The following is a 12001-nucleotide window of genomic DNA, read 5'->3' as shown; positions in this document are numbered from 1 at the left end:
TATTTTCACTCTGTGTTCATCCCGTCTTCTCCTGTTCTTTCCCATTCCTTCTGTCTCTGCCTGGTCACATGTGCAGACATTCCATGTGGGTTCCGATGTGCAATCTCAGCTGTATTTTTATTTTTTTGTTTGTGAGTCACCAGCTGGTGTTGTGGAGGAGCTTCAGTTCAGGCCTAGGTGCCCATTTATCATTGTATACTTGCGGCTATATCACCGAAAACCCCAGTTTTCGGGGGTAAACAGCAAATATTACATTTTCCCTAGGTTTATGAAAGATGGACTGCAGCAGAAATCTCCAATACCTGCTGCAATCACTCCATTCCCACTGGCATCCGCATCCCCTATAGGTTTCTATGGGGGATGCGATGCTGCCAAATTTACCAACACCCCTATGGAGAACACAACCACACAACACTGGTCACACACCCCATATCACTAGTCACACTCCTGTGGCACTGGTCACACCCCCTGCATTAGCACAAGGTAGGCCCTTCAGAAATTTCAGCTCCAGGCCCATGAGGACCTTAATCTGGCACTGCCATTCTTATCATACTGGGAGCTTGTTCAGTGCTCCTATTGCTGCTGGACAGCCCCCATCCTCTCTAAGCTCATGGCACAATGTGGATGATGTGCACAGAGCAGCTATGCTATTTTGGTGTCACCCCTTGGGTGGTGATCCTATGATGAAGCAGTAAGAGAAACGTACGTTAGGAAGGGTACACCATGCACGCGTGTTATCGTGTATGGTGTTTGTCTCTGATCATGGTCCATTGCTCGCCCTCCGCATACAGTTAACAATGTGAAATGGATACATATGATAAACGAGTAGTTACGCTGCCGTCAGGTTCTTCTTGAGGATTGCAGCACCATGTGGAAGTCCTGACATTCATTTAAACCGTTATAGTGTTTCTTTTATGTGCCCAACAACAATGAATACTATGGGCCAAATGTAATAGGGTGAGAGTTTAGAAAAGTGAGAGTTTCTGACACTTTTTAAACTTTGCCAATGTAATAAAGTCCAAAAACAAAGTAACAGAGTGAACTTGCATGTTTTTTTAGACTTTAAAAATTCTCACGATTTATAATCTCATTCAGATGTTTTCCCATTTTGAAGATAAAACGCAACCAATGTGAGAGTTTACTGCTAAACTCTCACATTTTCTAAACTCTCACCCTATTACATTTGGCCCTATGTTTCCAATATCTGTCTAGATAGCTAAACTCTATACTTCAATGTCCCTGCAGTGTATGAGGGCTTGGAATCAAACAAATCTCATATCCTGAATAGCTGAATAGCTTTACCGGAGATTGTGGGGATTAACTAATACCATGCTAGCTTGGGTGTAGGTAACTGTTATACCTCTGACTGGATTACTGAAATCATATATTAGGGGACAATTACAATTGAAGGAGACAAACATTAGATTTTATTCAGTGTAATCCATACATCAGACCTGAGTCATAGTAGTGATATGATACACAATATACACGGATGAAATTCAATATACTGTATGACAAATGGCTAACAGACCTGTATGAGTTGGGATATATTGGAAACAGAACACATTTGGTAATTACCTATGATACATCATGTATAACAATTGTCTACACATATGATATGGATAGTCCATTAATTATTTTTTAATAGGACATACCAATCAACTCACGGTTTAGCATACCATGAGAAATGGAACCAGTATTATGTGTAGACACATATATGTGAGTTGGTTATAATAAGGGCTATTGATCAACATTGACGCATTAGAATAAGGATATCCTATACCAAGTATTATTGATAAGGGGGAGGAAAACCACAATTTTATAGAGGAGATATTATCCAGATAATAATTGTTACTGGTATATGTATCTACTGCATTTAAAGGGAGACTAAAACTGCAATACCACTAATTTTAGTGGAAATCAACACCTGAAAATAGTTAGGAGTGCTGCCATTATAGACATATGAATATATCCATTCACAACTTGGAAGGCTACTGTATAATAAATATCGAATATAATAACGATTCATTAATTGAGAGTGGACACAATATTTTACTTTATTGTTAGTATTGTCTCACACAACATCACTTTCACATATTTTGCACTTTAATATTTAGCTGATTATGATATTTTAAAGATTAATTAAGTTATATTTTATTTATATAAATGTTATTATATATTCTTAGATCCCCATAAGAGAGGATCCTTGATGAGATCATCTGATATATGATAAATCCATGAGTGCCCCTTGTTAGAACACCCTCTTCTTCTTTTTGCCTTACATGGTGTCATCTGATACAGTCCATACCCCCCTAGTGATACCACTGGAGGTTATGGTTCACCGACTGGTGGTGGCAATGCCCAATATCAATAATAGGGTAAAAGTTGCAACATACCACAAGATGTGTAGTCATCTACACTGTTAGCTGGGATCCTGGTGGATGCTGGCATGACTTTTGGCGCAGTCCTTTTGAGGCTCTGAGACAGGAATGCTCACCGTAAGTATGCTAATCATATTATATACTTGCTATGAAAAGTTATAAGATTTAGCAGTCTGTATTGGGTAGCTAACACCAAGGAAATATTGCATCAGTACACAGATTTAATTTTGTGTACACACATGACATGTGTGTAGTATGTTGAAAAGTACAAAGTATAGAAAGGCATGATTGTACCTGATCCCTGAGTAAATAAATAATTGTTCCAGCATTTTTAGAATGTGGTAAGCTTGTAAAAGCTTACTTTTAATGGACTTGTCATGTATCTAATGTAATAATTCAAAGTATCCCTAACTCATAGAAGCATAGAATTTGACGGCAGATAAGAACCACTTAGCCCATCTAGTCTGTCCTATTTTTAAACATATTGTTACCTCAACCCTTATGGATCCTTACTTCTTCTGAAGGATATCCTTATGTCTGTCCCATGCATGTTTAAATTGCTCTACTGTCTTAGCCTCTACCACCTCTGATGGAAGGCTAATGGACTTGTCCACTACCCTTTCTGTGAAACCTACCATTATGGTTCAGGTTGTAAGGATATCCATGCTTAAATCCAGATTGCTAATTTAAATTGCCTGAGGCACTAATTAAGTCATGTTTGCTCAAGCATGGATATCCTTAAAACCTGGACTGTAATGACAGAATTTGGAAACCTCTGTAATAATCTGTAAGTAATGGTGTTGTTATGCATTGGCATCTCCACTGCTTACATGCAACCTTGCTGGTAATTAGAGATGTGCACTGACACCTGTGTTTTGGTTTTGGATCTGGATTAACTTTCGTGTTTGGTTCTGGTTTTGCAAAACAACCCTCACATGTTTTAATTTTGGAACTGTATTTTTTTTTTTAAATGATAAAAACAGTTAAATTCACATAATTTGTGACTGTTTTTGTTCCTGTAGAATTATTAAACGTAATAACATTAATTTCCAGTCATTTCCAGTAAATTTTGAACACCTCACAGCTCACAATATTGTTTTCACTGCTTTTCACCAACATAGGCCAAGGCTGCAGTGAGCTGGCTTTCTAAAGTAAGCAACAGAGCAGCGGCACAAATGCACGGCAGTTTTAAAAAATATATAGGACATCTATTAACATTACCACACAGCAGTGGCAGACAGGATGGCAATTTAATAAACTATGAAAATGTCAGTCAGCAATGCCCCAAATAGCGCATAATGCAAACAAAAGAGGTGCAAGATAGAATTGTCCTTGGGCCCTCCTACCCACCCTTATCTTGGATATTAAAAATGATATGCACAGTACAACAAACCAAGCACTTCAGTGACGAGGACTGCCACTTTTGTTGCTGAAGTCCTTGGTTTGTTTGGGCCCCCACAAAACAATTTTTTGGTTGGACTACTTCCAATCATTAAGGAGGAGGTTGAGGATGAGGGTGTTGGCAGTGGAGATTGCACGTGCTAGTCCAAACTGCTGGTTGCTGATACTAGACTGCTTGGTATTATTTTACAAGTTATTATAATTTTGTTAAATAAATTGCATAAACTTGCTGCAAATAACATAACAGGGAGGAGGCACTGTCATAACTGGGCACTAGGGACACCTTTGTTGAGGCCATGAACCAGGGGGTAAGGTGGTAGAGCAGTATCTGATGGGGGTGACAGTGAAGATGTCTTCATATTGTGGCCACCCAGGTTTGCCTTGACCTGCCCAGAGGCATGGAGTCTAACCCACTTGGTGGTCTTCACCAGTGAAACCTCCTACTGGGATTTGGGATTTGCCGCACCAAGTGGGCAGGTCGCGGCCCTCATGACAGGTACCTGGGAGTGGCGGAAGACAGAAATATAATACTAGAAAATAACACTGAGAATTATTGGAATATTTCATAACACTGGGAGTTATTAAAAGCTGTTGTAACACTGGAGATTACTAGCAATGAGACAAAACTGGGAATTAGTAGAAATGGGATGGCATTGGGAAACACTGTAAATGGAGTGGTACTGGAAATACTGGAAATGAACCAGATGCAGGCTTGCTCTAGAAGACACGGGAGATCCTCAGACTGACTTGCTGTAATGACACACAGAGATGTGGACACAGGAGTGTACTGAGAATAGCTAGAGATCCAGATGCTGAATTGCACTGAGAAACACAGAGAAATGTGGGCACAGGCATGTACTGAGAATTGCTAGAGATCCAGATGCTGACTTGCTCTGAGAAACACAGGAAAAGAGCTGGACATGTAACACAAGAAATTTAGCATGAGAAGGGAAACTCAGAATACTGGTAATTAGCTTAACAGCTGAAACATGTAACACAGGGAGAGAACTGGACAGCACAACTGAATTCAGCATGAGAGCAAATACATTTAACACAGGGATTCAGCAAGAAAAGCTGAACTGCACTCTGAACTGGAATTAACTAGAAGTTGAAAACAAGAAGTAGCCTGGAGTGAAATAAAAGTACTCAGTCGCTGGAACACTGAAGACTTGAAATAAATAAGGGAATGAATTTGATCAGGCAACTTCCTGTTCCTGGAGTCAGACCTAAATACGCCTAGGCAGTTGGTCATTGGATCAGAGGATCAGCTGAGAGACCGCAGGACTACCATTGGGAGAGACTAGTCAGGTGATATGGACCAACATGACTGCGCCCATGCCCGCTACCATGGGAACCAGAATGCACACACGGAAGCCCTAGCAGACCCTGGGGAGAAAACTCAGTCACCACTCACCTCCACTGTCAGTGACTGAACACTTAAGCCCAAGGACACCGGCGCGGAGGTGAGTAGTGGCCAATCCCAGGCTGCATCCTGACAGGTGCCTAGATGGTTAACATTCCTACTTCTACTAACTTAGGCTTTACAAATGGTACAGATTCCTTCACAAATGTTGTCAGGACGTTGGTTAAAATAATTCCACACCCAAGAGGTGGCTTTTCTGTTCTTATCCCAAGCATGACAAAGGCTTTCTTTTTATCACAAGCAAGAACTGCTGCCACATTACTGATTTACACAAACAACATCCTCATCATCAGCATCCTCATAGGCATCAGATAGGACACGAATATTCCCCTCATCCTGCTGTTGCACTTCCTCCACACCATCATCCTCAAATTCTATTATTTCACCATCTAATACTAGCATAGCCATCGTGATGGCAGCGATCTACTGTGCAACTGGGTGACAGCTGTCATACTTGCTTCTCTCTTCAAAGAATTGTTTAACAGTCAATTGTTTTTTTTAAACTGCTACTAGTAGTAGTCTTCTTGGTCCCCTTCTGGGATGAAGATCCAACCCCAGCAGCAGCAGGCCTAGCACTCAAGGATTCTTCTAAGGAATCCTGGATAGGGGAGGACATGAAATTGGATGCAGGACTAATTCTGTTCATGATTTAGGATAAAGATGCTGAAGGTGTTGGATGTAGAGATTGCAGGTGCTTAGCTCTAGCAGAGAGAAAAGAACTAGCTGATGCTGGACTGCTTGTCATTATGGAGATCGCATGTGCTGGTCAAAACTGCTGGTTGCTGATACTGGACTGCTTGTTATTACTTTACAAATTATTATAATATTGTTAAATAAATTGCATGAACTCGCTTCACATAACAGGGAGGAGGTGCCTAGATGGTTAACATTCCTACTTCTACTAACTTTGGCTTCACAAATGGTACAGATTCCTTTACAAATGTTGTCAGGATTTTGCTTGTTGTTACTTTTTAGCAAAAAGTTCCTGTTTTTGACAAAAACTTTTCATGCATGCACTACAAATGTTGTAACATGGAGGAGGTTCCTAAGTTCCTACTTCTGCTTACTGTGGCTTTACAAACACTACAAATGGCAAGAGAATTGTTGTCTGGATTTGGGTAAAAATAATGCCACCAGTAAGAGGTGGAATTTTTTATCTTTTATCTTTTTATCTCATGACTTTGGGGCGAGCTTGGTCCTCTGGAGGCGGTATATCAATGATGTCCTGTTTGTGTGGGAAGGAAGTGAGCAGACCTTGGAAACTTTCATCAGCCAAATTAACAACAATAACAAAAACCTCAAATTCACCACCCAATACAGTAAAACTTTGGTCCAATTTTTAGATTTGGATATATATATACAAGAAGGGACAATAAGAACAAAAATCCACTATAAAAACATGGATGTCAATACTCTCATCCAGGCCACAAGTGGCCATCACCCCAAATGGCTGGGAAACATTCCCAAGGGTCAATTTACCCAGCTTAGGAGGAATTGTACAACCACGGACAACTACATACAGCAATCAGAAGTACTCAAAACACAACTACTGGAAAAGAAATACGAAGGAAAGACCATAAAGACTGCATATACAGAAGTACTGAATAAGGAAAGAAAAACTCTCTTAACATACAAAGAAAAAAAGAAGGTCAACAAGAATGAACAATCAGTATACTTTATAACATAATATAATAGAGCTTCAACACAGATAAAAAAAGATCCTAAACAGACATTGGAAAATACTGTTAAAAGATGAAACACTCAGATCCATTCTTCCATCAAGACCATCAATAGTTTACAGAAAGGCCCCAGATATTAGAAAGCAACTGGTTCAAAACCACATCAAACCAGAAGACCTTCAACAAACATCAATTATCATGACACGTAGAATGAAAGGCTTCTTCCGATGTGGAAAGTGTAAAAATTGTCTCACTATGGGAAGCAAAACAACCAAACTGACAGCAATATTTATTTCCAATATACAAAGAAAACATTTAAAATTCAACAATTCATAACATGTGATATAAAAGGGGTTATCTATGTTTTGGAGTGCCCCTGTGGCAAACAATACGTCGGAAAGACAACCAGGCAATTAAATCAGAGAATTGGAGAGCACAGGAGAAATATCATAAATGGTTTCGAGATGCACAGTGTCTCCCAGCACTTTAAGCAATGGCACAATCAAGATCCAAGTCAACTCACATTCCAAGCATTTGAAAAAGTAAAATCCAATTGGCGAGGAGGAGACCACAACAAAAAAATTAGCAAAGCAGAAATCAAATGGATAACGACTCTGGACACATTACAACCAAATGGTCTTAACATAGACCTAGAGATACAAAATATACTTTAAAAGAACACAATCTACAACAATAATTTCATAGGTGAAACTATAATCGTAAGCTCTACTTCGCAATATTTATTGCACAACCAACACATTAACCATCCACAAACAGCTCAGGTTCCAGTACGCATCCATACAGATTACATAAAGTTAGAAATAAAAGGAGGGACACTTGATGAAGGATTTAAGGAATAGGAATTATTTTAAATATTTAAAATATTTAAAAATATTCATCATTTGAAAATAGTAGTATCAAAACCACATGCATTAATTCAGATAGTAGAATATGTAAGGGTATTAAATCAATGAGGCAATTATGTTAAGATGGAGGATATGCAGATTGCATTGTACATTTTATCATCAATACTGCACACAGGCCAAGACAGAATACAGTTAAATGTTTATTAATAATATCCCACGAGATATCCCCTTAGTGATTAAATATCAATTTTTCAAAACAGAGAAGTATCAGTCTGTGAATATATCTAAAATATCTATAAAATTCTAAATCATACAATAAAAGGTTTAACCTTAAGGTTTCATTTTAATTCGATTCAATTGACTTGAATTAAGCCAATTTAGTCAATATAATATTTAATGTATTATTGGATTCATAATATCAGCACCACTTATATATTTCAGATACAATTCACCATTCTGTCAAACAATACCCATTGTGTCACCCCCACGACTCAATCATGTTTACCACACCCCCGGAGAAGTACAACCAATTACATGGAAGGAACAATTAAACATTTAAGGATTTATAGGAGTCCAAAGAGAACGGGATGATACACCTTGAAAAAAGGCTAGACAGAGCCAAAACGCGTTGGTGTACTGACACCACCACTAGCAGCAGAAGATACCCAGCATTGATCGGGACAGCGCGCTGATACGCTGACATGCTAACACTTATGCCACGGCCCGACCAAGCTGCAGGTGCATTACTAGCACACTGACAGCCAGGCATTTCAGCGGGATCCTGGACCACATGGCTGACGAAGCAGATTTCACTGCAAGAACCATCCGGAGGAACACACCGCATAGAGAGAGACCAGCGTCTCAGCAAGCCGATAAGGGAAGCTTTACCCACGGGACTTCAGCGGCTGAACTCCAGTGGTGACCGTCTCACTCCGCAATACACAGAGAGAGACCGGAGTCTCTGCAGCCCAGGAAGGGTAAGTCACCCATGGGGCATTCAGCGGCCAGACACCAGTGGCCAAAACAATATTCTATCAAGCAGCATACCACTACTCCAGCAGCAAGCATCCTGGGTTCCCTGTGCAGGACATATTTTGGACAAAGCATATTGGATACCATCGGGACACAAAATATATCCCTCCCCCATCTCCCACTACCCCCAGTACCTATGCATAGCACAATTGTATATGTCTATATTACACATTCCCACACACCCACCCATCCCCATGTCAGTTTGTGATCTATATGTACTGTGATGTTACATGTGGATGTCCTATATCAGCTTAGAGCCAGCTGGCGTTTTCACAGCACTTAAGCATCAATTTATACATGTTTCTTAATTAATTAGCTATTTTGATACATTTTCTAAATACAAATCTATTCATTACTTGTTAATAATTGGCTCATTCACCCGTATCTCATATACTTGTGATTTTTTTACCAAATTGTATCTAATCTGCTAATAGTAATTTAGTTAACATTGTAGGTTACCTGTTAACAGCAAATACCAACATTTGACAGTGTTAACATTAATTGACAATTAAACAATTTTAAAGAAACACACAGACCTTTATCAATTTATTCCTATTACTATATCACATACAGGTTGAGCGCTGAGGTATTATTATCAAAATTAAAGATCCACATGTGAATTGAGGGTGGTTACCTCATATACCCACAGCTGCCCCCATGACAAGTTTAATTGCTCTTAGAGCGCCTGTTCATACATAGATACATTTAAAAAAAATGTATCTTATGCCCAGACGTGAAAATGGCTTTCTTCTTATCATGGGCAACAACTGCTTCCAATGGTGCCTCACCTAGAGTACACAAACAACATCCTTATTATCAATATCCTCATCAATTTCCTCATTAGCACCTGCATCAACTACACCAATATCCCACTCATCCTGTTGCACTTCCACAGTAGCATCCTCTATTTCTATGTCAGGCTTGTCACCATGTTGACTTGTACTGCTCATCTACACATTTTCAGAGGGTAGAGACATGGTGGAAGGAAGCTCTTCTTTGAGTGCAGTGTTGTAAATCTCAGGCCCACACATTGTACAATACAATACATTAGAGGGCATGGATAATATACATGGCTACATTCGCGACCATAACACCCAGATAAGCAACAATGCAAAGCAACCAAGTGTTAGGTGCCCTGGTAGAGAGTAAGAAGTAGATGAAGGTAGAGTAAGGAGAAGCACAAGAGGGTAGAGGGCCCTGCTCATAGGAGCTTACATTCTAAGGGGGGGGGGCAGACAGATGGGGATGAAACAGATGGGGTAGGCAGAGAGAGAGGAGTATGTAGCAGCAAGTTAAGGGAGAGAGTTCCAAAGGTGGGGAGCAGCGCGGGCAAAATCTTGGAGGTGGGAGTGGGAGGAAGTAATCAATTGGTATGAGAGGCAGTGTGCATTTGTTGAATGAAGAGGGCAGACAGGAGAGTGAAGGGAGATGAGATCAGAGATGTAAATGGGAGAGGAATGGCTGAGGGCTTTGTAAGTGAGTGTGAGAACCTTAACTTGTGTTCTAAAAGGGAAGGGGAGCCAGTGGAGAGCTTGTAGGAGAGGGGAGGTAGATGCAGAGCATTTTGAGAGGAAGATGAGCTGAGCAGCAGCATTGAGGACAGACTGGAGAGGGGAGAGAAGGGATTTGGGGAGGCCAGATAGGAGGAGGTTACAGTAGTCCAATCTGGAGATGACCAATGAGTGAAAGAGGGTTTTAGTGGCATCCTAGGTGAGAAAGGGTCTAATCTTGGAAATATTTTTAAGATGAAAACAACAGGACTGTGAGAAATTCTGGATATGTAGTTTGAGGGAGAGGGAGGAGTACAGGATAACTCCAAGACAGCGCACTTTGGGGCTAGAGGAGATAGTTGTGCCATCAATTGATAAGGAAATTGTGGGAAGTGTGGTTATGTAGGGGGGAGGGAAGATGATTAGCTCAGTCTTAGACATATTAAGTTTAAGAAATCGCTGGGACATCCAGGAAGAGATGACCGAGAGACAGTTGGAGACACGAGTGAGGAGAGAGGTCAAGGGAGGAAAGGTAGATCTGAGTATCATCAGCATAGAGATGATATTGGAAGTCAAAAGAGCTGATGAGTTCACCTAGTGAGGATGTATAGAGTGAGAAAAGGAGAGGTCCAAGAACAGAACCTTGGGGAACACCTACTACAAGAGGCTGTGGGGGAGAAGAGGAGCCATGAGAGGAGACAGAGAAGGATCAGTCAGAGAGGTAGGAGGATAGCCAGGAGAGGGCAGTATCATGTAGACCAAGGGAGTGAAGGATTTGCAGAAGGAGAGGGTGGTCCACAGTGTCGAAAGCAGCAGAAAGGTCAAGGAGAATGAGCAGAGAGTAGTGGTCCTTGGATTTAGTGGATAGCAGGGGGGCTGGTGGGATATGATGTCCTGACGTATGGAGTCAATTTTAGATGTAAAGTAGGTAAGAAAGTCAAGGAGAGAGAGCAAGGAGGTGAGGCGAGGAGGGGGTGGGCAGAGGAGGGAGTTGAAGGTGGTGAAGAGACATTGGGGATTTGAGGACTGAGAGGAGATGAGGTTCTTGAAATATGACTGTTTAGAGAGGGAAAGGGCAGCACTCTATGATGAGAGCATAAATTTGAAATGGAGAAAATCAGCCTTACAGCATGATCTTCTCCACTGTCGCTCGGCAGTTTGTGAACACTTTTGCAGGTATCTGGTGCATTTGGAATGCCAAGGTTGAGATGTAAATCTGCGAGGGTGAATAGAGATAGCAACAGAGTCCAGAGCAGAAGCAAGGGAGGTATTGTATAGAGAAATGGCTTGTTCAGTGCAGGAGAGAGACAGGATAGGGGAGAGAAGTGAGTCCAGCTGGGATGAAAAACAAATGGTGTCAATAGCGTCAATGTTACGCTTAGTGATGGTGGCCTTAGGAGCTAGAGGAAGGGAAGGAGAGAGCGATAGGTTAAAAGAGAGAAGGTGATGGTCAGAGAGGGGGAATGGGGAATTGGAGTAATCAGAAATATCACAACTGTGAGTGAAGACCAGGTCAAGCGAACGCCCACTCACATGGAAGGGTGAGGAGGTCCATTGGGAGAGACCAAATGAAGAGATGAGGGTAAGGAGTTTGGAGGCAGAGGCTTCTGTGGGGCTATCAAAAGGAATATTGAAGTCACCTAGGATAAGAGAGGAAGGTCAGAGGATAGAAAGTGTGGAAGCCAGGAAGCGAAGCTGTCAATGAATTTGGAAGGAGGGCCAGGGGGAT

The sequence above is a fragment of the Taudactylus pleione genome, unplaced genomic scaffold (genome assembly GCF_031769625.1).
Source record: "Taudactylus pleione unplaced genomic scaffold, aTauple2 ptg000573l, whole genome shotgun sequence".
Lineage (NCBI taxonomy): Eukaryota > Metazoa > Chordata > Amphibia > Anura > Myobatrachidae > Taudactylus > Taudactylus pleione.
This window is presented reverse-complemented; position numbering follows the sequence as displayed.